General features: G+C 40.7%; 1 long non-coding RNA gene across 4 annotated transcripts; it reads left to right on the top strand.

Annotated features, from left to right (window-relative positions):
• The first annotated feature begins 1,733 nt into the window (after positions 1 to 1,733).
• LOC100938839 (uncharacterized) lies at positions 1,734 to 25,268 on the top strand. Of its 4 annotated transcripts, none has more exons than XR_008518102.2 (9): positions 1,734 to 11,613; positions 15,523 to 15,586; positions 17,712 to 17,775; positions 19,647 to 19,783; positions 21,610 to 21,679; positions 21,773 to 21,981; positions 22,261 to 22,428; positions 23,816 to 23,979; positions 25,124 to 25,268. It is a non-coding gene; the product is annotated as an uncharacterized LOC100938839 (long non-coding RNA). The 4 variants fall into 4 exon arrangements; XR_002912947.3 differs by having other exon boundaries at positions 25,068 to 25,268; XR_008518101.1 differs by lacking the exon at positions 1,734 to 11,613 and adding an exon at positions 11,686 to 11,703 and having other exon boundaries at positions 25,068 to 25,268.
• Positions 25,269 to 25,597: the final 329 nt, after the last annotated feature.

The raw sequence follows: 25,597 nt of genomic DNA, 5'->3' as shown, positions 1-25,597 counted from the left end.
ATCTCTGTTTTTTGTGGATCAGTTTTCTACTCTTCCACTCTCTTTTATATTTTGCCCATCGGGGCTGCGGATACCTGGTTTTATTATTTTTTCTTTGCCCAACGGGGCCGTGGATACCTGCCTTTTAATTCTTTTTTATTCGCCCATCGGGGCCGCGGATACCTGCTTTTTATTTTTTTTTTTCCTTAGCCCATCGGGGTATCGGATACCTGCTGATTCCCTTCCCCTCTGAACCCCCAACACTCTGGCCCATCGGGGTGACGGATACCTGCTTTTTAAAAATTTTCTTTTTTGGCTCATCGGGGCTTCGGATACCTGCTTTTTTTTTTTTTTTTATTTTTCCTTGCCCATCGGGGCCTCGGATACCTGCTTTAATTTTGTTTTTCTGGCCCATCGGGGCCGCGGATACCTGCTTTGATTTTTTTTTCATCGCCCATCGGTGCTTTTTATGGATGAAAAAATGTTGGTTTTGTGGGTTGTGGCACTCTCTGGAATATCTACACTTTTTTTGCTGCTGATCATTTGGTGGTGTGTGAGTGTACCTACGGCTTTGGCAGAGAATGACTCTGCAGTTAAGCTAAGGGCGTGTTCAGATTGTGGAGGAAAAGTGGCCGCCATTTTAGACTTGCCGCATAACTCAGCTTAGGGCTAGTCGTTTGTGCTAAGTTAAACTAGGGAGGCAAGATGGATGATAGCAGGTCAGGCAGAGGAAGTCATGTGCATTGCATGAGCTAAACCTATCTGAATGAGTTGATTTGGGGCTTGTTAGGAGCTTTGCGTGATTGTTGTATCGGGAGGCAGTAAGACAGAATCGTCTTTTACCAGTACAAGGGACTAGTTGAAAATGAAAGGTTAGAAAAGACTAAGGTGCAGGGCTTAAAATGGCGATTTTGACATTGCGGCATTGCTCAGCATGGCGGGCTGTGCTTTGTTAGGTTGTCCAAAATGGCGGATCCAGTTCTGTCGCAGTGTTCAAGTGGCGGGAAGGCCACATCATGATGGGCGAGGCTTTGTTAAGTGGTTAGTATGGTGGTGGACATGTGCGGTCACACAGGAAAAGATGGCGGCTGAAGGTCTTGCCGCAGTGTAAAACATGGCGGGCCTCTTTGTCTTTGCTGTGTGCTTTTCGTGTTGGGTTTTGCCGCAGGGACAATATGGCAGGCGTTGTCATATGTATAGCATGGCTTTTGTCACGTGGACATCATGGCGGGCTTGCCGCATTGTTAAAGATGGCGGGTTTTGCCGCCTAGTGCCACGCAGAGCGGGAGAAAAGGTGGGATGGACAGTGCTGGATTGCTGCATAACCCAACCAATTAGAAATGGGGGTGGAATTGGTCACAGCCAATTAGAGCAGAAGATGGAATTAGACTGATGACACACTGTCCAGCTACTAAGCGAGGACTTGGGTGAATTAGCATAGCACTTCGCAGCTGTCTTCAGCCAGTCAGGAGAAAGAAGTGGAGGCGCCACGTGTATGTCTCCCAGTGGGCGGTACACCAGGTGTTTTCAAGGTCTTTTCAAGGACATTTGGCCTTTCCACCTCTGTCCCCTCTCATTTGTCCCCTCCTTTCCAGTGCTGCCTCTTGCAGTGCTGGATATCTGGCTGTGTGGTCTGAACCTCACGCCATTCCTTTGTATTGGTGCCTCACCTAAGGCTAAGTATACCTCCCCCCCACCCCCCCCAACCCCCCCAACTCAACTCCCCCCCCCACCGCCCCACCCCCCCCACCCCCTCTGGTCTGCCCTGCACTGCACTGTGGCCATGGGCAGTGCTCCAGGCCTGCTTGGTGTGGACATGGTGGTGAGCCGTGGCAAGGACCAGAATGGATCACAGATGATCGTTGGCCAACAGGTGGCAGAAGAGGAATTCCTGCCTTCCTCAAGAGGAACACCTACCCCTTGGCTAATGCTGGGGTCGGATTTTGATTTATATTTATCTTTTGGATGTCAGTCATACAGTCTGATTTTGTGGTTTGCTAGTGTTTGAATTTAAGTCTTAAGTGACTATTATAGAAATGTATTAAGAGGCTTTATTTGTAGAATTCATTTTAATTATATTTAATGAGTTTTTGTTTTGAGTTCCTTAAAATTCCTTAAAGTTTTTAGCTTCTCGTTACAAATTCCTTAACCTTTTTTTGGCAGTAGATAGTCAAAGTCAAATCATTTCTAATGTTTTAAAAATGTGCTGGTTATTTTCTTTGAAATTGACTTAACTATTTTCCTTTGGATTTTGAAGAGTCTGTAGCACAGAAACAGTAAAAAATTTAACTTCATGACCTAATGTAAAAAAGTGTTTGAAGGTTTACACAGGTCCAGGCCTTGCTTTGTTCCCATCCTTGATGCTGCACTAATTGACTAATCACCTACTTATCAGACAGGAAACTTGAATTGCTGTGGTCTGGTGTCCCCTATTCATACTTATTATATTGGAGTATTTCAATTTTTGGTTATATCCTGCCTGCCTAGCATCCAGTTCCTCCCCAGCCCTGCTCCCAGCAAACCCCTAGTCTAGCCCCAGCCCTTCTCCCACCCCGCCCCAGCCCTGCCCCAGCCCCAGTCCCCTAACCCCCCAGCCCTAGCCCCAGTCCCAGTCCTGGTTCCTCAGTCCCGCCCAGCTTTTCTTGAAAGTCACTCTAATTTTCATTGATTCAGTGCTCAAAATAAGTTGTCCATTGCTTATCCTATTATATTGGGATATTCTGTTTACCCTTGGCATTGCTGATCTTCAGTACTGACTCCTTGACCATTTTCAGTTAATGCATACAATCCCATTTGTCTGTGATCTCAGAACAAAGAATTTCCTTACTCGGTACGTTAAGGTTAGGGAATGTCAATTGAGAGCTTTCTATCAGAGCATTATTGCCCACAATTTGAGTTACTTATCATTTTCTCGATCCCCTGCCCTTAAAGGAGAAACCATTTCTCTGTCATTGCTTCTGTAGTCACAGTCCCAATTTTGAGTAGTGATCTTTTCTTGTGTACTGTGTTGGCCACCTAAAACTCTTTGCATTGAGTAAAATTCTAATTGCCTATAATCCTACCCATTGGATTACACAGCACTCTGAACCCCATTTGCATTCAGCAGGGGGTCGCAGACAACCCGTCTTTTGTTGGACAGTTAAAATGCTCAGTCCCAATTGTCATAGCTTTGCCTATTAAACAAAGGCACCCTACTGCGCTTTTTGCTGTGCTTCTGGAGAATCCTGCTGTTCTTGGACAATTAAAGAACAAAGTAGTAATTGCTAATTGTCTCACCCATTAATCATGAAGACTACCAGTCGCCCTTGCATTTGCCTTGAGGCAGTGCTGACTACCTGAGATTTAAGAGTTTCTTAAATTATTGAGTAAAATCCCAATTATCCATAGTTATGTTAGTTACACTATGGCCTTTGCAAACATCTCTGCGTAACAGCAGTGGGACTGACTCATTCTTAGAGCCCCTTCCCTTAGAATGTTAATGGATACAATAGTAATTATTCATAGTTCTGTGTAACAGAAAAGACCCACTTATGTATATGCCCTTATCATTGCTCCTAGGTAGTGTGAACTACCTACCACCACCTTCCATTAATATGTAAAACACTAATTGCCCATAGTCCCACTCATTGGTCTAGGATGTCCCCTTTGCCATTGCTGCTGAGTTCTGACTACCCAAGTTTCCTTCTCTTAAACAGTTGATATGCATAATTGCATATATTCATGGTTCTGTGCAATAAAAATGGATTCTCACCCCATCCCACCTTCTGTGGGATGTTGCTAACGAGTGCAGATTATTCCGTAACAGCTCTTGGACAGTTAATTTGCACAGTTGCAATTGTCCAGAGTCCTGTCCATTAGAAAGGGACTCTGTATCCTATTTGCACGCTACAATGTGGGCTGATCACCCAAGGACTCTTCTTGTGCATTGACGTTCATAATTGTATTTGTCCACGATCTTGTGCACTAACCCTTCCACTCCCTTTGTATTCCAGTAGGGGACCCTTACTACTCAAGACCTCTGTACTAGGACAGTTTATGTGCACAATCCTAATTGATTAGAACTGAGTCTTTTATATTAAGGTCCCTGCATCAGCTTTGCTTTACATCAAGAGGGTGCTGGTTACCTAATGCCCCTCCTCCAGAAATTATTGATATGCAAAATGCAATTTCCCTATCTGCTGTTAGTCTGGGGTCTCATCCCCTCATATTCCTTTTGTCTTACAGCAGGGGGTACTTGGGACTGTTAATGCGCATAATTGCAATTATGGTCTTTTCCATTAAATTAAGATCCCAACCGCTTACACCCTCTTAGCATTACAGTAGAGGGTGCTAATCACAAGGACATTTCTTTTGTACTGTTAATGTGCTAGTTGCGTTTGTCCCTCTTCCTGTGCACTAAAGACCCCACTCACTTTCCTAGTGTTCAGCAGTGGATGACCTCTAGTCAAGACCTTTGCACTAGGATAGTTAATGTGAACCATGGCAACTGATCACAACAATGTCTTTCAGATCAGATCCATTGTATCCTCCTTGTTTTACAGCAAGGGCTATTAATTACCTATGTTACCTTTCCCTGGGACTATGAATGTGCAAAATTCCAATGTTCATGGTCTCTCCCTTTAAACCTATATTCTACCCCTTTTACATTATAGAAAGGGATGCTGGCAACCCAAAGTCCTTCTCTTGGGACTCTTAATGTGTATTTTTAATTGTCCATGACTCTTAATGTGCATATTTTCAATTGTCTAATTGATTTCAATTGTCTAAGACATTTCAAATGTCTAATTGATTAGAACTGAGTCTTTTATATCAAGCTAATATCTAGCTTTTATATCAAGCTAATATCTTGACTTCTCAGTATCATAGAAGGGGGTACTGATTTCCTAAAGTCTTTCTTGAACTTTATTATGCAAAATTGCCCTGAGGCCGGATGTGGTGGCTCACACCTGTAATCCCAGCACTTTGGGCGGCTGAGGTGGGAAGATCCCTTACTGCTAGGAGTTTGAGACCAGCCTGGCCAACATTAAAAAGAAAAAAAGTAAAACAATTGCCCTGGAATCCCATCCCCCTCACACCTCCTTGGCATAGCAGCAGGAGTGCTAACTAGCTAGTGCTACTTCTCTTATACTGCTTAAATGCGCATAATTAACAGTAGTTGATGTGCCCCTATGTTAGAGTAGAATCCCGCTTTCTTGCTCCATTTGCATTACTGCAGGAGCTTCTAACTAGCCTGAATTCACTCTCTTGGACTGTTAATGTGCATAATTACATTTGCTGCTGTACTTTTTTACCATGTAAGGACCCCACCCACTGTATTTACATCCCAGCTGGAAGTACCTACTACTTAAGAACCTTAGACTAGTAAAGTTAGCGTGCATAATCTTAGTTGTTATATACACATTTTCAGTTGTATACAGTTGTGCCTTTTATCAGGACTCCTGTACTTATCAAAGCAGAGAGTGCTAATCAACATTAAGCCCTTCTCTTCGGACTGTAGATGCATGTAATTGCAGTTGTCAATGGTCCTTCAATTAGACTTGGGTTTCTGACCTATCACACCCTCTTTGCTTTATTGCATGGGGTACTATTCAGTTAAGGCCCCTTTCTCAGACTGTTAATGTGCCTAATGACAATTACATCAGGATCCTTCCTTTCGAAGGACAGCATGGTTGGTGACACCTAAGGCCCCATTTCTTGGCCTCCCAATATGTGTGATTGTATTTGTCGAGATTGCTATGCACTAGAGAAGGAAAGTGCTCCCCTCATCCCCACTTTTCCCTTCCAGCAGGAAGTGCCCACCCCGTAAGACCCTTTTATTTGGAGAGTCTAGGTGCACAATTGTAAGTGACCACAAACATGCCTCTTGGACATTTATGTGCGTAATCGCACACTGCTCATTCCATGTGAATAAGGTCCTACTCTCCGACCCCTTTTGCAATACGGAAGGGTTGCTGATAACCAAGTCCCCTTTTCTTGGCATGTTATGTGTGATTATAATTGTCTGGGATCCTATGCACTAGAAAAGGAGGGTCCTCTCCACATACCTCAGTCTCACCTTTCCCTTCCAGGAGGGAGTGCCCGCTCCATAAGACTCTCACATTTGGACAGTCAAGGTGCGTAATTGTTAAGTGAACACAACCATGCACCTTAGACATGGATTTGCATAACTACACACAGCTCATCCTATCTGAATAAAATCCTACTCCCAGACCCCTTTTGCAGTACAGCAGGGGTGCTGATCACCAAGGCCCCTATTCCTGGCCTGGTACGCGTGTGATTATGTTTGTCCCGGTTCCTGTGTATTAGACATGGAAGCCTCCCCTGCCACACTCCACCCCCAATCTTCCTTTCCCTTCTGGCAGGGAGTGCCCCCTCCGTAAGACGCTTACGTTTGGACAATCAAGGTGCACAGTTGTAAGTGACCACAGGCATGCACCTTGGACATTAATGTGCATAACTGCACTTTGCCCATTCCATCTGAATAAGGTCCTACTCTCCGACCCCTTTTGCAATACGGAAGGGTTGCTGATAACCAAGTCCCCTTTTCTTGGCATGTTATGTGTGATTATAATTGTCTGGGATCCTATGCACTAGAAAAGGAGGGTCCTCTCCACATACCTCAGTCTCACCTTTCCCTTCCAGGAGGGAGTGCCCGCTCCATAAGACTCTCACATTTGGACAGTCAAGGTGCGTAATTGTTAAGTGAACACAACCATGCACCTTAGACATGGATTTGCATAACTACACACAGCTCATCCTATCTGAATAAAATCCTACTCCCAGACCCCTTTTGCAGTACAGCAGGGGTGCTGATCACCAAGGCCCCTATTCCTGGCCTGGTACGCGTGTGATTATGTTTGTCCCGGTTCCTGTGTATTAGACATGGAAGCCTCCCCTGCCACACTCCACCCCCAATCTTCCTTTCCCTTCTGGCAGGGAGTGCCCCCTCCGTAAGACGCTTACGTTTGGACAATCAAGGTGCACAGTTGTAAGTGACCACAGGCATGCACCTTGGACATTAATGTGCATAACTGCACTTTGCCCATTCCATCTGAATAAGGTCCTACTCTCAGACCCCTTTTGCAGTACAGCAGGGGTGCTGATCACCAAGGCCCCTTTTCTTGGCCTGTTATGTGCGTGATTATATTTGTCTGGGTTCCTGTGTATTAGACAAGGAAGCCTGCCCCCCGCCCCCCGCCCCCACTCCCAGTCTTCCTTTCCCTTCCAGCAGGGAGTGCCCCCTCCATAAGATCATTACATTTGGACAGTCAAGGTGCACAATTATAAGTGACCACAGCCACGCACCTTGGACATTAATGTGCGTAACTGCACATGGCCCATCCCATCTGAATAAGGTCCTACTCTCAGATACCCTTTGCAGTACAGCAGGGGTACTGAATCACCAAGGCCCTTTTTCTTGGCCTGTTATGTGTGTGATTATATTTGTCCCGGTTTCTGTGTAATAGACATGAAAGCCTCCACTGCCACACCCCACCTCCAATCTTCCTTTCCCTTCCAGCAGCGAGTGTCCACTCTGTAAACCCTTACATTTGGACAATCAAGGTGCACAATTGTGAGTGATCATAGGCACGCACCTTGGACATTAATGTGCATAACTGCACATGGCCCATCCCATCTGAATAAGGTCCTACTCTCAGACCCTTTTTGCAGTACAGCAGGGGTGCTGATCACCAAGGCCCCTTTTCCTGGCCTGTTATGTGTGTGATTATATTTGTTCCAGTTCTTGTGTAATAGACATGGAAACCTCCCCTGCCACACTCCACCCCCAATCTTCCTTTCCCTTCCGGCAGGGAGTACCCGTTCCATAAGACCCTTACATTTGGACAGTCAAGGTGCACAATTGTATGTGACCACAACCACGCACCTTGGACATAAATGTGTGTAACTGCACATGGCCCATCCCATCTGAATGAGGTCCTACTCTCAGACCCCTTTTGCAGTACAGTAGGGGTGCTGATAACCAAGGCCCCTTTTCCTGGCCTGTTAACGTATGTGATTATATTTGTCTGGGTTCCAGTGTATAAGACGTGGAAGCCTCCCCTGCCCCACCCCACCCTCAATCTTCCTTTCCCTTTTGGCAGGGAGTGCCCCCTCCATAAGAACCTTACCTTTGGACAGTCAAGGTGCACAATTGTAAGTGACCGCAGCCATGCACCTTGGTCAATAATGTGCGTAACTGCACACGGCCTATCTCATCTGAACAAGGCCCTACTCTCAGACCCCTTTTGCAGTACAGCAGGGGTGCTGATAACCAAGGCCCATTTTCCTGGCCTGTTATGTGTGTGATTATATTTGTCCAGGTTTCTGTGTACTAGACAAGGAAGCCTCCTCTGCCCCACCCCACCTACCCGTAATCTTTCTTTTCCTCCCAGCAGCGAGTGCTCACTCCATAAGACCCTTACATTTGGACAATCAAGGTGCACAATTGTAAGTGACCACAACCATGCATCTTGGAAATTTATGTGCATAACTGCACATGGCTTATCCTATTTGAATGAGGTCTTACTCTCAGACCTCCTTTGCAGTATAGCTGGGGTGCTGATCACTAAGGTCTCTTTTCTTGGCTCGTCTATATTCTTGTGTACTAGATAAGGGCACCTCATGGACTCCCTTTGCTTTTCAACAAGGAGTACCCACTACTTTTTAATATTCTTATATTTGTCCAAAGTACATGGTTTTAATTGACCACAACAATGTCCCTTGGACATTAATGTACGTAATCACCGCATGGTTCATCCTAATTAAACAAGATCCTACCCTCTCACCCTCCATTTGCAGTATACCAGGGTTGCTGACCCCCTAAGTCCCCTTTTCTTGGCGTGTTGACATGCATAATTGCATTTATGTGGGTTCTTGTGCCCTAGACAAGGATGTCCCACCTCTTTTCAGTAGTGGGTGCCCACTCCTTATGATCTTTACATTTGAACAGTTAATGTGAATAATTGCAGTTGTCCACAACCCTATCACTTCTAGGACCACTGTACATCTTTTACATTACTGTGGGGTATACTGTTTCCCTCCAAGGCCCCTTCTGGTGGACTATCAACATACATAATTGAAATTTTCTTTTGTATTTGTCAGTAGATTAAAGTCATACCCCATCACCTTTCCTTTGTAGTACAGCAGGGTGTTCTGATCAACCAAAGTCCTGTTGTTTTGGACTGTTAATATGTGCAATTACATTTGCTCCTGATCTGTGCACTAGATAAGGATCCTACCTACTTTCTTAGCGTTTTTAGCAGGTAGTGCCCACTACTCAAGACTCTGTCACTTGGAATGTTCATGTGCACAAACACAATTCTCTAAGCATGTTCGTGTACCACCTTTGCTTCAGAGCAGAGGGATGATATTCACTTAGTGCCCCTTCTTTTGGACTTAATATGCATTAATGCAATTGTCCACCTCTTCTTTTAGACTAAGAGTTGATCTCCACATATTCCCCTTGCATCAGGGGCATGTTAATTATGAATGAACCCTTTTCTTTTAATATTAATGTCATAATTGTATTTGTGGACCTGTGTAGTAGAAAAAGACCCTATGTTCCTCCCGTTACCCTTTGGATTGCTGCTGAGAAGTGTTAACTACTCATAATCTCAGCTCTTGGACAATTAATAGCATTAATAACAGTTATCAAGGGCACTGATCATTAGATAAGACTCCTGCCTCCTCGTTGCATACATCGGGGGTACTGACCCACTAAGGCCCCTTGTACTGTTAACGTGAATATTTGCAATTATACATGTCTCCTTCTGTTAAGAGTGGGATATTATGCCCTAGTATCCCCTTTGCATTACTGCAGGGGCTGCTGACTACTCAAAACTTCTCCTGGGACTGTTAATAGGCACAATGGCAGTTATCAATGGTTTTTTCCCTCCCTGACCTTGTTAAGCAAGCACCCTACCCACCCTTAGTTTCCCATGGTATAATAAAGTATAAGCATTGGAGTATTCCATGCCCTTGTCCATCAAACAGTGGTCCATACTCCCACCCCTTTTGCATTGCACCAGTGTGTAAAATCACAGGTAGCCATGGTGTCATGCTTTATATACGAAGTCTTCCCTCTCTCTGCCCTTTGTGTGCCCTTGGCCCCTTTTTACAGACTATTGCTCACAATCTCAGGTGTCCATATATCCAGCTATTAGATAAGATTGTGCTGTCTCCCTCCTCCCTTCCCTCCGCCCTGCCCCTTTTGCCTCTTTGCTGGGTAATGTTGACCGGACAAGGTCCTTTCTCTTGGACTTAAACAATTCTCAGTTGCACTTTCCTTGGTCCCACCCATTATACACGAACCCCTCTACTTCCTTTCGCATTGCTTCTGAGTATGCTGACTACCCAAAGCCCCTTCTGTGTTATTAATAAACACAGTACTGATTGTCCCATTTTTCAGCCCATCAGTCGAAGATCTCCCTACCACTTTGGTGTGTTTGTGCAGTGTTGACTATGAAAAGCAGGCCTGAACTAGGTGGATAAGCCTTCACTCATTTTCTTTTATTTATTAATGATCCTAGTTTCAATTATTGTCAGATTCTGGGGGCAAGAACCATTCTTGCCCACCTGTGTTACTGCTTTACTGTGCAAAATACTCAAGGCAAGTCAGACCCAGGGAGCGGGATTGCCATCCTTTATTTTGTGTTTCCAGTATACACTATCAAATTGTCTCCCCAGGAAGAAAGGTTGGCACTTTCTCTGCATTCTTCTTTCCAGAGCAGATTGCCTGGTTAAGAATCTATTGTTGTCCCCTTTGTATATTGTTATTGTAAAGTGCCAAATGCCAGGATACAGCCAGAAAAATTGCTGTTATTATTATTAAAAAATTTTTTTTAAGAAAGACATCTGGATTGTAGGGTGGACTCGATAACCTGGTCATTATTTTTTTGAAGCCAAAATATCCATTTATACTATGTACCTGGTGACCAGTGTCTCATTTTAACTGAGGGTGGTGGGTCTGTGGATAGAACACTGACTCTTGCTATTTTAATATGATCAAAGACGTTCTAGAGTGGAACTCTTAAGACCAGTATCTTTGTGTGGGCTTTACCAGCATTCACTTTTAGAAAAACTACCTAAATTTTATAATCCTTTAATTTCTTCATCTGGAGCACCTGCCCCTACTTATTTCAAGAAGATTGCAGTAAAATGATTAAATGAGGGAACATATGCAGAGGTGCTTTTAAAAAGCATATGCCACCTTTTTTATTAATTAATCTATTATATAAAATGAAGCATTTAATTATAGTAATAATTTGAAGTAGTTTGAAGTACCACACTGAGGTGAGGACTTAAAAATGATAAGACGAGTTCCCTATTTTATAAGAAAAATAAGCCAAAATTAAATATTCTTTTGGATATAAATTTCAACAGTAGATAGCTGCCTAGTGGAAATGAATAATATCCCAGCCACTAGTGTACAGGGTGTTTTGTGGCACAGGATTATGTAATATGGAACTGCTCAAGCAAATAACTAGTCATCACAACAGCAGTTCTTTGTAATAACTGAAAAAGAATATTGTTTCTCGGAGAAGGATGTCAAAAGATCGGCCCAGCTCAGGGAGCAGTTTGCCCTACTAGCTCCTCGGACAGCTGTAAGAAGAGTCTCTGGCTCTTTAGAATACTGTAAGTACTACTTTGTAGCTATTAAGTAATCTTTTTCCTATTCTATTTTCTTTCTCTTAGATGCCACCTATAGAAAAGTCAGAGGGTCCAGTAAGTTTCTTTCCTTCTTCCCACCTCATCTGCAATATATGGATAGATAGATAGATAGATAGATAGATAGATACATACATACATACATACATGCATAAATACACATATGTGAGTTAACCAGCAGAACTGTAGAATTAATATTGTGGACCCAGCTCTGTGCTAGGTTACACTGATAACCTGGATAGGAATGATACCATCCTATATAATTTCATTCCTGAGATGGTTTTATTGTTGAGGAGCTAATGTAAGCACATTTGAAACAACTTTAGAAAATAATAATCAAGTGCTGTTTTGTGTGCATCATAAGTAGTAGTTTTAAGAAGGCAACCCACAAGGATTTGAAGTTGATAGAATAAACTTAAGGAGTGGGTTTGCTTTTTCTCTTTAAGCCAAGATAGGATTAATATTGCAGCCATCTGGATAGTCCAGTTGGTTTATTTTAATGTCATTTGTTTTTTACCTCTTTTGGAGCCATGGAAAGAGATGAAAGGGATAGAGCATAGCCATTGTGTTTGGCTATTTGCGAAGGCTGGCAAATTAGTGATTGCTAAATCTCATAAGCTTGAGTATTTTAAAGTTCAGAGATTGAGGGTATAAATCTAATACTTCGGCTCTTTCCACAATTTTACTACATTTCTGCCCAAGAACAGATGACCATGGATAATGCATATCGTAGATACTTTTTAAGTTTGGAATCTTTTTGCCAAGAGGGTAGTGGAGAAGTGAAGTCAAAACCTTGACCTTCCTTGCCTACTTTATGCTGTAGTTTATATACCCTCTTTCGTAAATTATAGTAATAATTTACTTTCGTAAAACTAAAAGAAGCTTAGCCTCCTTAATGTTTTCCAGCTGAAAAAATACTGTTTAACATAATAACATTTGAAACTTGTTTTCTGGTGCACATTCATGCATCACAGCAGGAGCAACAAGAACCATATAAATGAACTGGCTTCACTTACAACCCATTTTAATTCATATCCATATTTCCTCATGGCTTGTTTTCATGCCCCCCACCCCCACTCCATATGTTTAACAACATTGTCTGGCTGACTGGGGGTTATATACATCATGGTCTTGAGCCTTCTTGGAAACATGGTCTGTGCCATTGTTTCTCAAACTCAAGTAATGCTTCATGATGAAACACCTTCTAAAGGAACAAAATTTTCTGAGATCCTAAAAAAATGTGTTTTGAGGAACACTGACTTAACAAAGATATTTGAAATGTAAATATGTTTTCCAATTTTACGCTGTCTTCGTCAAAGATGTGTTTTATATAACTTATGTAGAACTTGGGGATCCATTAGAATATATCCACAAATCCCCAGGGTTATAACCCCAATTTGAGAAACACTGGTCTATGCTTATGAAATCTTCTATTGCTAATTAAATTGTCATTCATTGTCAACAAACAATTATAATTATTATTGGAATTTGTTTTAAATGAATGAATTTAGAGGTGATTCTGTACCTTAACTCAAGAGGAAGGATGGCTTGATTTTAGGTGGATTGATTATACTAGATAGCATCCAAAGGTGAATCTTGAAGCTGTATTTAAATTCATTGCCTGAAATAATTTCCACCCTTAAGAAAAATCTCTAACAATTGTAAAAAGGGATGCTCTGGAAATGTGGGCATCTTCAAAATAGAGATAATTCTTGTGTTAATTCAACAAATATTATTGTACCAGGTGCTGGAATAAATAGCAAAACCGAAGACAGGATTTATATCAAGGAATTTGCTTTCTTATGGAGGATGCAGAAGGAAATCATTATGGTGTTGGGCAGAAACGCTTAGACTTTAGTCCTGGCTCTTACTTTGGTTCAAATCACCATCAATCTGACCATCTTGAGACTGCTAGTGAAATAAGATAGGGGCTTAAATCACATACCTAAATCCCTGAAAATGACATTTTGTGATTTGGAAAATTTTCAAAAGTCTAATAAAGGAAACTTTTTTGGCCTTTCTCTAAATGATTATTGTCATTTCTTTTCTGACTTTTCCCTTTATAAAACCTTAACGTGTAGGATTGGAGGAAGTTTTCTGACCATTTTCTCATATCCTCTTTCAGCTTTATCGTTCTGTAACTTCCATTTCTCTAGCCACCTCCCTAAATTACAGAAGACTGTGAGACCCAGGGCTGCTGTGATTAGGCATTCATAATTTCTTTTCAGGGTGTTTGTGCCCTGATTATCAAATGTACAGCTTGAAGGGAGTTCATGTCTTAAAGTAATGAATTAAGAGTTGACCTTTGTTGACTGCTAAAATATTCTTATATGTGAAAGCATCCTGGAAAAATATGTTACCAGCTTAAAGAGAAAGAAACTAATGATTATATCTGAACTGAGCTAATGCGTCTTCTGTTCCCCCAAACCTTATCAGTTTGGATGGAAAAGAGTAATGGTATGTCTAGTTAAACAGAGCTAATGCCTGCCTCTGCCTTGTCTTAAAGACTGGTTTGGGAGAAAATTGGTAATCTCACTACCATATTTTGGGCTGTAGGCAAGTAGCATTTTACACAGGTTTCCTTCAAAAATCCAACTCAAGTTAGAGCTCATGTATTTAAGACATAGCTGGCCTGCTGAATTTAACAAGTTAAACTTCAATGGCCATGTACAGTTGTATATCACTATATATATGTGTATTAGGCTGTTGAGTTGGAAATGTTTTTGTTGGTGACTTAGGCTTTACTTGATAGCTCTTCCTTGACCTTTCCAAATTGAGTACTGATACATGGAACTTGGGCTTCTTCTGCATCTTATACAAATGAGTTTGGTAAATAAGCCGCTCCTTTATTGTTTTGATGTTTATATTGGAAACAACTTTTGATTTTTTTTTTCATGTTAGGATGAGAGACTGAAACAAAATGTAAATTTGACCAGTGCTAGACTTCTTAAATTATGGGTAGACTTAAAGTATTATTTTCCTTAACCAATTAGAATGTTATTCTTCTAGTGTCCCTGGAAACATGAGAGGTTATGCAGTAGACCCAAGCAATACCCTCTTACTACATAATCAAGTGCGTATAAGAATTTAAAAATAGGGATATGACTGGAACATCGCTGTACTTTACCAGGTCCCATTATAAAATTATCTATGTTACTTTACCCATAGCTTTGAAAACTATTTGCATAGTATATTTTATAGTATGCTGTTAGTGTGATTGGCATTGAACAGTGAAGGGATATAATCACTCTACAAACTATATATCATTAAAATTTTCCAGCCTTATAGATCTCCCTTGACTGAAAATTAGCTACGTACTTACGACTTATTTTTTACAGCAGATTGACTAGGTCTTTCCAGGAAATCTGTTGATGTACAAAAACAAAGTTTAATTGCTAATGTTTTTTAAAAAATAACTTTTTGATATTATGGATACCTGGTCATTTGGGCCTTGTATATTTTAATATCAAAATTACCTATTATAAATCCACATAAACAGAAAAGAAAGAGAGTAAGTCTTTAGGTCAGATCTGCAACAATGATGGTACGTACTGTAGCAAAATCTGGAACATAGACTTACAAGTTCTTAGGTTCCATTTTGCTTGCTTTTTAAAAACTGTGTCTTGTAAGTCTTCAGCATCTGGTTGGGAGATTTTTAGAAAAAATAACCTTTTAATGTTAGTGTAGAGATTTACAGAATGATTCTGAAGATAGAGTTTCTGTGTACTTCACACCCAGTTTTTCCCAGTGTTAACATTTTACATTAGTTTGGTACATTTGTCACAACAAACCAATATTGATAGATTATTATTAACTAGAGTCCATATTTTATTCAGATTTCCTTAGTTTTTCCTTAATGTTCTTTTTGTGTTCCAGGATCCCATTGAAGATACCACGCTGCATGTGTCCTTAGTAGTCATGTCTCCTTAGGCTCCTCTTGGTAATGACAGTTTCTCAGACTCTTTGTTTTTTATGAACTTCACAGTTTTGAGGACTAATGGTCCAGTATTCTATAGAATGTCTCTCTATTGGAATTTGTCTGATGTTCTTCTCATGACTAGATTGGGTTTATGAGTGTTTAGGAGGAAGACTACAAAGGTAGAGTGCCATTCTTATCATTTATCAAGAGTACATACTATCAACATGACTTACCACTGTTTATGTTATCCTTAATCACCTGTCTGAGGTACTGTTTGTCAGGTTTCTCCAGCGTAAAATTAGTTTTTATTTCTCCATTTCCATATTGTACTGTTCACATAGGAAGTCACTATGTGCAGCCAGCACTTAAGGAATGGGAAATTACCTTCCACCTCGTTGAAGGCAGAGTATTTACATAAATTATTTGGAATTCTTTTGCACGGGATGTCTTTTCTCCACAATGTATTGTGTTTATTCAGTCATTTATATCAGTATGATCTCAGGGATATTTTATACTCTGGGTTATAATACAGTATTACTTTATTCTGTTGTTCAAATTGTTTCAGCTTTGGCCATTGGGAGTTCTTTCATTTGGCTTTGATATAACCCCATGAATGTGGGTTTTATGTTTGAGCACTTTCTTATTTTTGGCACTACAAGATGCTTCAGACTCATTTGCATATCTCCTGCTTGGACCTAGAATGATGTATTTCTCCAAGGAGCCTTGATACTTTTTATTGGAGAGTTATATTAGAAATCAAGAAGTGAATGCTAGGTGCGCTCATTGCTACTGGAGTGTCATTCCTTCAAGACCTTTTCAGTTGACAAGAGCAAGGAGATATATATTTGCATTCTAACTTGTATATATGCACATATCTATAAATATGTGTAACCATCTGTATCTATGTTAAACTAAATGTGTTTATACCTACGTCTCCAACTCTAATCATTGCCACATGGATCATTATAGTCTCACCTCCTTGCTTATCTGTTACCTCCCATTTCTACAGTGAGAAACCTGGCTTGGTTGGGAAATTTTTCTGTTAATATTACGGTAGTGAGTGTTTGACATTTGCTTCTATGGTTAAGTTTAGGGAGGGTTTAGCTGTAGGGTATTCTTGAAACTAGAAATGACCCTTCTGCCCTAAATGTTTCTGCCAATTTTGAAACGTAAAATAGGTTGCAGAAACAAACTTTATCTTAAGAACCAGAATTTACTTCAATCCACATTTTGACATTGATTTTCAGATTAAATTATTCTGATATTGCCAGGTAAGCTGTTCCTTGGGTATGCATTTCTTCTTTCAGTTTTTTTCTAAGAGCTAAAGGACCCTGAGAACACTGGAGGTGGGAAAGGAGGGGAAAGGCATGTTCACATGTGGGATAGGAAAGGTTCATTTACTGACCTCCAGCTAGCCTTCCAAAGTGCCTATTTAAGACCCAAGGAGTAGATGTCTTCCTTGGCAATTGTAACCCAAATATAATTTTTAACCTTTCAATTTTAGTCAAGAAAGTTGGTGTGCTGTTACAAAAAGTGCCCTGATTAACAGCATTGCCATGTGCATTGCATATTAATCAGCAATTTAAAATAACATGAAATTATGTTGAGTATAATTTTAATATTTTATATTAGATATTAGTTTGAGACAGTGTTTCTCAAGTCTGTATAATAAGTTTGATAGTAGGGAGGTTTTCTCTCAAGAAGAGAATTATTCAGTGTGCACCTACATAATCACTGCTTAGATTCTACAATTAATATTTTGCTATATTTGATTAAACTTTTTCTGTAAGAGAAAAATATTATTATGTACCCTTTAGGTTTATGGGAATAATTGTTAAGTTAAAGTGTATGAACAAACCTGGAATGAAATCTGTTTGCCTACATCTATAATACAACTATAAAACATAGCAGATGTACAAATTAGTAGTTAATAGATAACTAAAATGCAAATATGGCACTACTATTATAGTATTATAGTTTCTTTTGAGTGGTGTGTCTGTAATATCACATGCTGTGTTGATGCACTTCACCAAACTGCTGTTTTCAAACTGCTTTAAATCCTGCTATTATAGCACATAGCAATGCTATTTCGCTTTCATTTGGCACAAAACACATTTATATATTGTTTCCTTCTGTTCTTTTCTAGAATCCCCAGGCAACAAAACTAGAACATTTGCCACTGATCTGGCAACGTGGTCCTATATTATGAGGTAGTCATATAGCTGATCTAAACTATCCTTACAGTGAAATGAGAGTATTGTGAAAGTTTTGTAGAAAGCTCCCCATATGTCCTGAGAATCCATGCACAGACCCCAGAGTTAAAAGACCTTTGAATTGAGGGAAGACATGGGTTTAAGTATCACTTAGTCACCTACTATTTGTGTAACATTGAGGTAGTTTCATCTTCTGGGTTCCCAGTTTCCTTAGAGAATGAAAATGTTGAATTATGTAATTTTTTTTTTTTTTTTTTGGAGACAGAGTTTTGCTCTTTCGCCCAGGCTGGAGTGAAGTGGCACGATCTCGACTCACTGCAACCTCCTTCCCCCATGATCAAGCAATTCTCCTGCCTCAGCCTCCCAAGTAGCTGGGATTACAGGCGCCCGCCACCACGCCCGGCTAATGTTTGTATTTTTAGTACAGACGGGGTTTTGCCATGTTGGCCAGGCTGGTCTTGAACTTCTGACCTCTGGTGATCCACTCGCCTTGGCCTCCCAAAGTGCTAGGATTACAGGCATGAGCCACTGCGCCTGGCCTATGTGATTATTAATATCACGTCTAGCTGTGACAATTCTGTCTGATGCTGGAGTATTTGAACCAGATGGCTGGGTATGCCACTCAGTTATTCTCTCCATAATACTTTGATATTTTGTTGGTCTGCAAGATGACAGATTCTCAAAATTCTTGTCAGTGAATATTGAACCCTAGTGAAATGTATGGTTCTGTATCAGTTCCAAAATGTAACCACTTTCTCTAGCCTTAGATTCCCAGTTGCAAAATGTAACCATTTTCTCTAGCCTTAGATTCCCGTTAAGGGAAAGGGAATGCTCCTTGAGTATGTCATCACCATAGTAACAGGCAAAACTAGAGGGCTTTGATGCTAAAGCAAGATACTCCATAAATATGCTTAAGAAGACTTGGGGAGACTGGAATAGTTGTTTCCTTTTAGATGCCAGTGTATAAATGAATTTAAGCTAGGATCCGTTTATTTAAAATTTCTTTAGGTGAATTTGCTTGCACATGGAGTGCACATTTACTCATTAATGGAGTTTCAGGAAGCAGTAGAGTAAATGCATAAACATGTATGAACCGCCATGTTTAACTGGAAGCCTGCATTTGGAAGTGAAGTATCTAATCTTAGATTAAATTAGGATGGGGAAGGATGTTGGCAAGAGATTTTGAAGCTTGTTCTGCTTATATTGAGAACATCATAGAACAGTTTGGCCTTTTTAAAGCTAGAGAATAGAGTTGAATAAGTGATATTCCATATATTCCTGTTTGACATTGACATAAAGGTTTCCTCATGATACAATAATCCCTGATCGGGGATCTGGAAGCCCATATTCATTTAAGGTACTCAGGTTTAACATACTGGGTGCTTTTCACACCATACTACACCATACCATGCAAAGTGCTTTCAAGACTGCAAATTTGGCTTAGATCCGCTTTAGTGAGCTCCTATGGTATAGTAAAGGTAGATAGCCAATTATTAAAAACAGTCAAGACAATTGCACCTTTAAGCAGTAGTAGCAGTTGCCACACTACCTTGAATCTTGAAGTATTTTCAGCAACAGGATGACCGTTAGCCACAAATTTAGTGTCAGCCCTTAAGGTCGGTATTGGTTTGACCCATATTTTCATGTAGTTCTTTTTCTTCACTTGTCTAATCCTCCCGTGTACTGTCAGGGCTTGTCGTTAGAGGACTTTAGGGAGACCAAGCAGGCTAGAAAGTAGAGACAGGAGATACCTATGTCTAATGCTTCAGTTTATACTTCCTAGGTTTTTTTTCATTGGGGTTTTTGTAACTCTTTTGGTATCCTACCAGTGCTTTGGTAGCCTACTGAACCCTGTCTTTCTTCTTAAGGACATTCTGAGCATGTGAGACCTGAGGACTGCAAACAGCTGTCAGAGGCTCCAAATTCAGCATATCTTTCCTTTTGAGAATCTGGCCAAGCTCCAGCTAATCTACTTGGATGGGTTGCCAGCTATCTGGAGAAAAAGGTAGTTTGGGGAATTTATTGTTGTAGGGCTTCTGTCTTTGGCTTTAACTTCCTACAACTCTCCTTTTTAAAGCAGAATACAGCTGGGCACAGTGGCTCCTGCTTGTAATCCCAGGGCTTTGGGAGGTCGAGGTGGGGGAATCACTTGAGGCCAGGAGTTCAAGACCCATGTCTCTACAATAAAATAAAATAAAATAAAATTAGTCGGGCATGGTGGTATGTGCCTGTAGTCCTGCCTACTCTGGAGGCTGAGACAGCAGGATTGCTTGAGCCCAGGAGTTCAAGGCTGCAGTGAGCCATTATTGGCCACTGCACTCCAGCCTAGGTGGCAGAGTAGGACCCAGTCTCTTAAAAAGAAAGAAAAGCAGGACATGAGCCAGTTTTCATCAATTCCTATACTTTTTCTTTTGCATGTACACATACATTTTAACTTTACATAATGAGTTCGGCCTGTTTCATTTATCCCTCACAGCTGGGCTCCAGTGAGGTCTGTAAGGGCAAGCATACTTGATCCCCAATGAAGAATGAGAGATGCAAAACACTAAATTATTTCCTTTCTCACCACATAGTTAGCAAGATAGATTTAATGAACTTAACACCTTTTGATTAGTGGGCTTTTAAATTATTCCCACTTTCCTTTGGCAGATGGGTATTAAGTTCTCAGGATTTGTTTACAAATAAGACTAACTTCATCTGTATTAGCTCGGTTTTGGTAGGCCTAATTCCATTATCACTGCCATTTCCTTGTTTCAAGAAATCAAAAGTTTCTTAGCTTGAAAAACAATTGAAATTGTTAAAAAGTGGAATAGGAGAGCCCCGGGGGCCTGTATAAGGAATTTACTGAATCCCTAGTCTTCTGTACCTTGTTTTTCCTTCTGCATAGATTTGCTTAACTGTTTTTGTGGTGTGTGTGTGTGTGTGTGGTTTTTTTTTTTCGCAGTTTCTCTCTTGTTGCCCAGGCTGGAGTGCAATGGTGTAATCTCGGCTCACTGCAACCTCTGTCTCCCGGGTTCAAGTTATTCTCCTGCCTCAGCCTCTCAAGTAGCTGAGATTACAGGCATGTGCCACCACACCAGGCTAATTTTGTATTTTTAGTAGAGACGGGGTTTCTCCATGTTGGTCAGGCTGGTCTCGAACTCCCGACCTCAGGTGATTCACCCGCCTCGACCTCCCAAAGTGCTAGGATTACAAGCGTGAGCCACCACGCCTGGCCAGCTGTTGTTATAACTGGAGTTCTATATGCTTGTGACCATTCTTGGTTTCTCCGAATATCCTAGAACTTTGGTGGCGCCCTATTGTACAGGTTGTTAAAGAAATGTTACCACGTGGATTGAGTAGGAAACAATTCTCTTTATCTTGGCAATATTATGGCATGGCACTACTTAAAGTACAAATTAAAAGAGGGGAATGCTACAAAACTAGCTGACAGGCACTTTGATAGAGGTGGATTGCTCAGTTCTTAAAATAGCGCTTTATAAAAGAAGCCAGAGGCATTGTGGAGGAGAATTCTTACAGAACTCATAGGGTTAGACCACATTGGACCTTTTCTGTGTGGCTTCATGGCTCTCTTGGTTGAGAAAGCATTAGCTTCTCCTTCCGTTAGTTTCAACCTCTTGATTTCTTGACCCCCCTACTATATTTTGTGCTGAGAACACAAGGGCATTAACAACCCACATTGTAGAGGATCGCTCTTTAATAAAGACTGGAGAATAAAATGCAGCATGGGAATATTGGCAATTACTCAGTTCTAAATTTCTCTTGGAAATGAGGGAAAGCATACAGAATAGAGCTGGGACGAATAGGATAATTTTTTTTTTTTTTTGCTAGGTTGGTAGCCAGACTATAACAGCTGTGCACAACTGTAAATGTCCACTCTTCAATCCACATGAAGAAAAGGGTAAATATGATTGAATTCAACCACTAGTTGCCCATTAGAACAGACTTTCCCAGTGTACTGCATTTCAATACTTTTTCTTTTATCTCTTTTCAGATCTTCCTCAGAAGAATAGGCTTGTTGCTTTACAGTGTTAGTGATCCATTCCCTTTGACGATCCCTAGGTGGAGATGGGGCATGAGGATCCTCCAGGGGAAAAGCTCACTACCACTGGGCAACAACCCTAGGTCAGGAGGTTCTGTCAAGATACTTTCCTGGTCCCAGATAGGAAGATAAAGTCTCAAAAACAACCACCACAAGTCAAGGTGCGTAAGCTGTCCCTAAAAGCATAATAAGTAGTCTTAATTTTGATTTTGTTTTCCAGTATACATTGCACTTAGCATTTCACTGAGGTCGTATTCATCATTATTCTGCATATGATTTGGTAAAAATAGCTTCCTAACTAACCTGGGAAGCAACGGGGTGTGAGATTAACTGGTTAAAGTGATGACGTAAAGAGGGTAGCGGGTTGCATGTGTTCGGGTGTTTAGAGTGGGACTATAGCATGTGGCAGAGGCTTACAGCTAAATTGTTCTTTCTTTTAGGAGAACATGGACAACTGTCACATCAGTGACATTGATCACATGGGCAAATCATTCTGTTCCATGTAGTCCCCAAAGTCTCTCTTAAAGCCTTACAGAAGAACTTTGCCAATCATTTACATACTTCAGGATGGCTTGGGATGCCATGGGATATAACACAACAAGTGAGAGGTGTGTCTTTTTATGCTATGGTTGCTGATTGATGGAAGCTGCATAAATACAGATGGAAACCTGACTAAAAATGGCACAAAGTTATCTGTCATCAGGCAGGAGCTAAAGAACCAGGACCCTACATTCTCTAGGTCAGTATTGGGAGAGGCTGATTAGCGAGTGAGAATTGGCAGATAAAGGTGACCATTCGGTGCAATAAATCCTGAACGTATAGGCTTTGCCCAGCATTCTTCATAAATAGTGGGTACCTATAAATTTCATGAAATATTTTCATGGGTAAGAACTCTTGAAATGTTATAATTGACTAGAAAGCTCTGTAGGTTTAGAAATAGAGAGTTACTAACAGAAATTGTTAGAAAGCCTAGGAACTAGAAAGCTAAGTTGAGAGTTATGTAGGAAGATCTATCTATTGTACTCAGAATCTTTAGATAAATTCTCCTAGGGCCAGTAGCCTATGTGAATTTTCTTTTTCTTCTTTTTTTTTTTTTTTTTTGTATTTTAGCTGTAATGTTAAACAACTTATGTGAATTTTCTTATTGTGAGAATATTTGCCTTCCAGAGTGACTCACCTTTATCTCAGAGAGCAATATTATGAGTTTTGGAAATGCTGCTCTATGGCTGTGTTTTGTTAGTCCTGAGCCAGGAGACTTAAATAAAGCAAACTTGAGGTGGTCCTAAAACATCAAAGTGAGCCTTAAACATTGGGAAGACCTTGTGTTTTTCCTCTCATATCTAGTATTTTTGTGATCTCAGTTATTAATCATTTAAAGGGACTCTTTCCTAGCTGATTGGCACTTAAAACAAGATTGTAGTCTTTTTTTTTTTTTGAGACGGAGTTTTGCTCTTGTTGCCCAGGCTGGAGTGCAATGGCGCAATCTCAGCTCACTGCAACCTCTGCCTCCCGGGTTCAAGCGATTCTCCTGCCTCAGCCTCCCGAGTAGCTGGGATTACAGGCATGCGCCACCACACCCAGCTAATTTTGTATTTTTAATAGAGACGGTGTTTCTCCATGTTGGTCAGGCTGGTCTCAAACTCCTGACCTCGGGTGATCCTCCCACCTCAACCTCCCAAAGTGCTGGGGTTATAGGCGTGAGCCACCACGCCCTGCAGTTCTGGTCTTTAACTAAGGTATAAGGCTATGACTGGTGGTGGTGTCTCTAGTGACTCATCAAGTGATATTTGGCAAGACATTTTCCCATTTATGCCAGTTTCCTATTCTGTTGAATGAGGAAATTTTCTCTTTAAAGACCCTAAAAGTTTTGACTTTATAGGTTTCAAAGTTCTGTGGAAACATTTTCTATTGCTTATTAATTTGAATCTTATGTAACTTTAGCACAGTACTCAATATTTATGGCATTTACATGGTTTATCTCACGTTTTTTTATAGCTCTTCATTGTTCCTATCTGCCAAATCATTATACTTCCTACAAGCGGTGCGGAGAGCTGAGTCTTCAGCAGGTCCAAGAAATTTGAACACACTGAAGGAAGTCAGCCTTCCCACCTGAAGATCAACGTGCCTGGCACTCTAGCACTTTAGGATAGCTGAATGAAGTAAGTTGTTGATGTTGCAGTCCTGTGAGGATCACTTCAGAACTGTTACAACAGCTGTTTTTTGGGAGCTGGTGTTGGATGGGGTGTGTTGGTCTAATGTGAAGTGGGGCTAAATGTGAGATGGAAAGATGACCAGTCTTCCATATTGCTGACTGGGTTCAGTGAAGCAACTCAAAGACATTATGGTCTTCTTACCAGTTGTATCACAGAATTTAGCCTTTGCTTGTGTGTTCTGTCTTCACTGTATAGGCCCTCTGTCATTCTTAGAGCCTTAAACATTGAGAAGCTTAAAGCACCATTTCTGCTTTCTGCTGAAAGGGTAACCCTTCCTCATCTCCATTTGTGAGAGACTCTGTCGTCAGTTAAGATTAGTGTAAAAAGAAAACTAAACTCTGAAGTAGCCATTATAAAAGTGTGAGAATGAAGTCCGTTTTCTAAAGAGTTGGGGAAAGGTGATGCTAAAGGAGGGGATTGAGCAAGTCCTATCGAAGAGCCTTTTATGAAAATACTTAGTCATCTGTGACATCCCATTTGGCTCTTCCAGAAATCCTAGTAAATAGTTGTAACAGAATGTTAAGAGGCATACATTGTGTGTTTTAAATCCTCTGCTACTCATTAGATATATGATCTTTGACAACTTAAAGTCTCTGATTAGACTTGTTTGTTTGTGAGGGTTAAATGAAATCATGTATGTAAAGTGCTCACCTATTGCAGTGCCTGGCACATGGCAAGTAAAAGGTAACCCAAGAAGACTCATAAGTTCATTTCCCACAATATAAGTGACCACTAGCACTATCAGGTAGCAGGCAGAGTTGGCATGCTTTGGTTCTATGTAAGAAATCCCTAAGGTAAAAGTTTATAAATAGAAGAGCATCTGTGTTGGTGTTGGTGGTTGTTATAATTATTATTGTAGTGGTATAAGTAGTATTTGTAGTAACAATAGTTTATTATAATTACTAATGACACTTTTTGATTTTTTTAATCTTTCTGTGATGCTTTTCATGCCTCTTGTGCCCCTCACTGTATCTTGCCTCTTCTGCTACTTACTTCCTCTGAATGTCTTCCTTTGCTTATCTCTTGCACTCAAGTGTGTATTTCTTTGTCTCTTTCTTCCTTGTCTTTGCTCTTTGTTCTCTATCTAAAGTGTGTCTTACCCATTTCCATGTTTCTCTTGCTAATTTCTTTCATGTGTGCCTTTGCCTCATTTTCTCTTTTTGTTCACAAGAGTGGTCTGTGTCTTGTCTTAGACATATCTCTCATTTTTCATTTTGTTGCTGTTTCTGTTTGCTCTCCTAGATGTGGCTCTTCTTTCACGCTTTATTTCATGTCTCCTTTTTGGGTCACATGCTGTGTGCTTTTTGTCTTTTTCTTGTTCTGTCTACCTCTCCTTTCTCTGCCTACCTCTCTTTTCTCTTTGTGAACTGTGATTACTTGTTACCCCTTCCCCTTCTTGTTCGTTTTAAATTTCACCTTTTTTCTGAGTCTGGCCTCCTTTCTGCTGTTTCTACTTTTTATCTCACATTTCTCGTTTCTGCATTTCCTTTCTGCCTCTCTTGGGCTATTTTCTCTCTCCTCCCCTGCGTGCCTCAGCATCTCTTGCTGTTTGTGATTTTCTATT

The sequence above is a fragment of the Pongo abelii genome, chromosome X, assembly GCF_028885655.2.
Source record: "Pongo abelii isolate AG06213 chromosome X, NHGRI_mPonAbe1-v2.0_pri, whole genome shotgun sequence".
Lineage (NCBI taxonomy): Eukaryota > Metazoa > Chordata > Mammalia > Primates > Hominidae > Pongo > Pongo abelii.
Note: the sequence above shows the minus strand (reverse complement) of the source record. Positions and strands in the feature narration are given on the sequence as shown.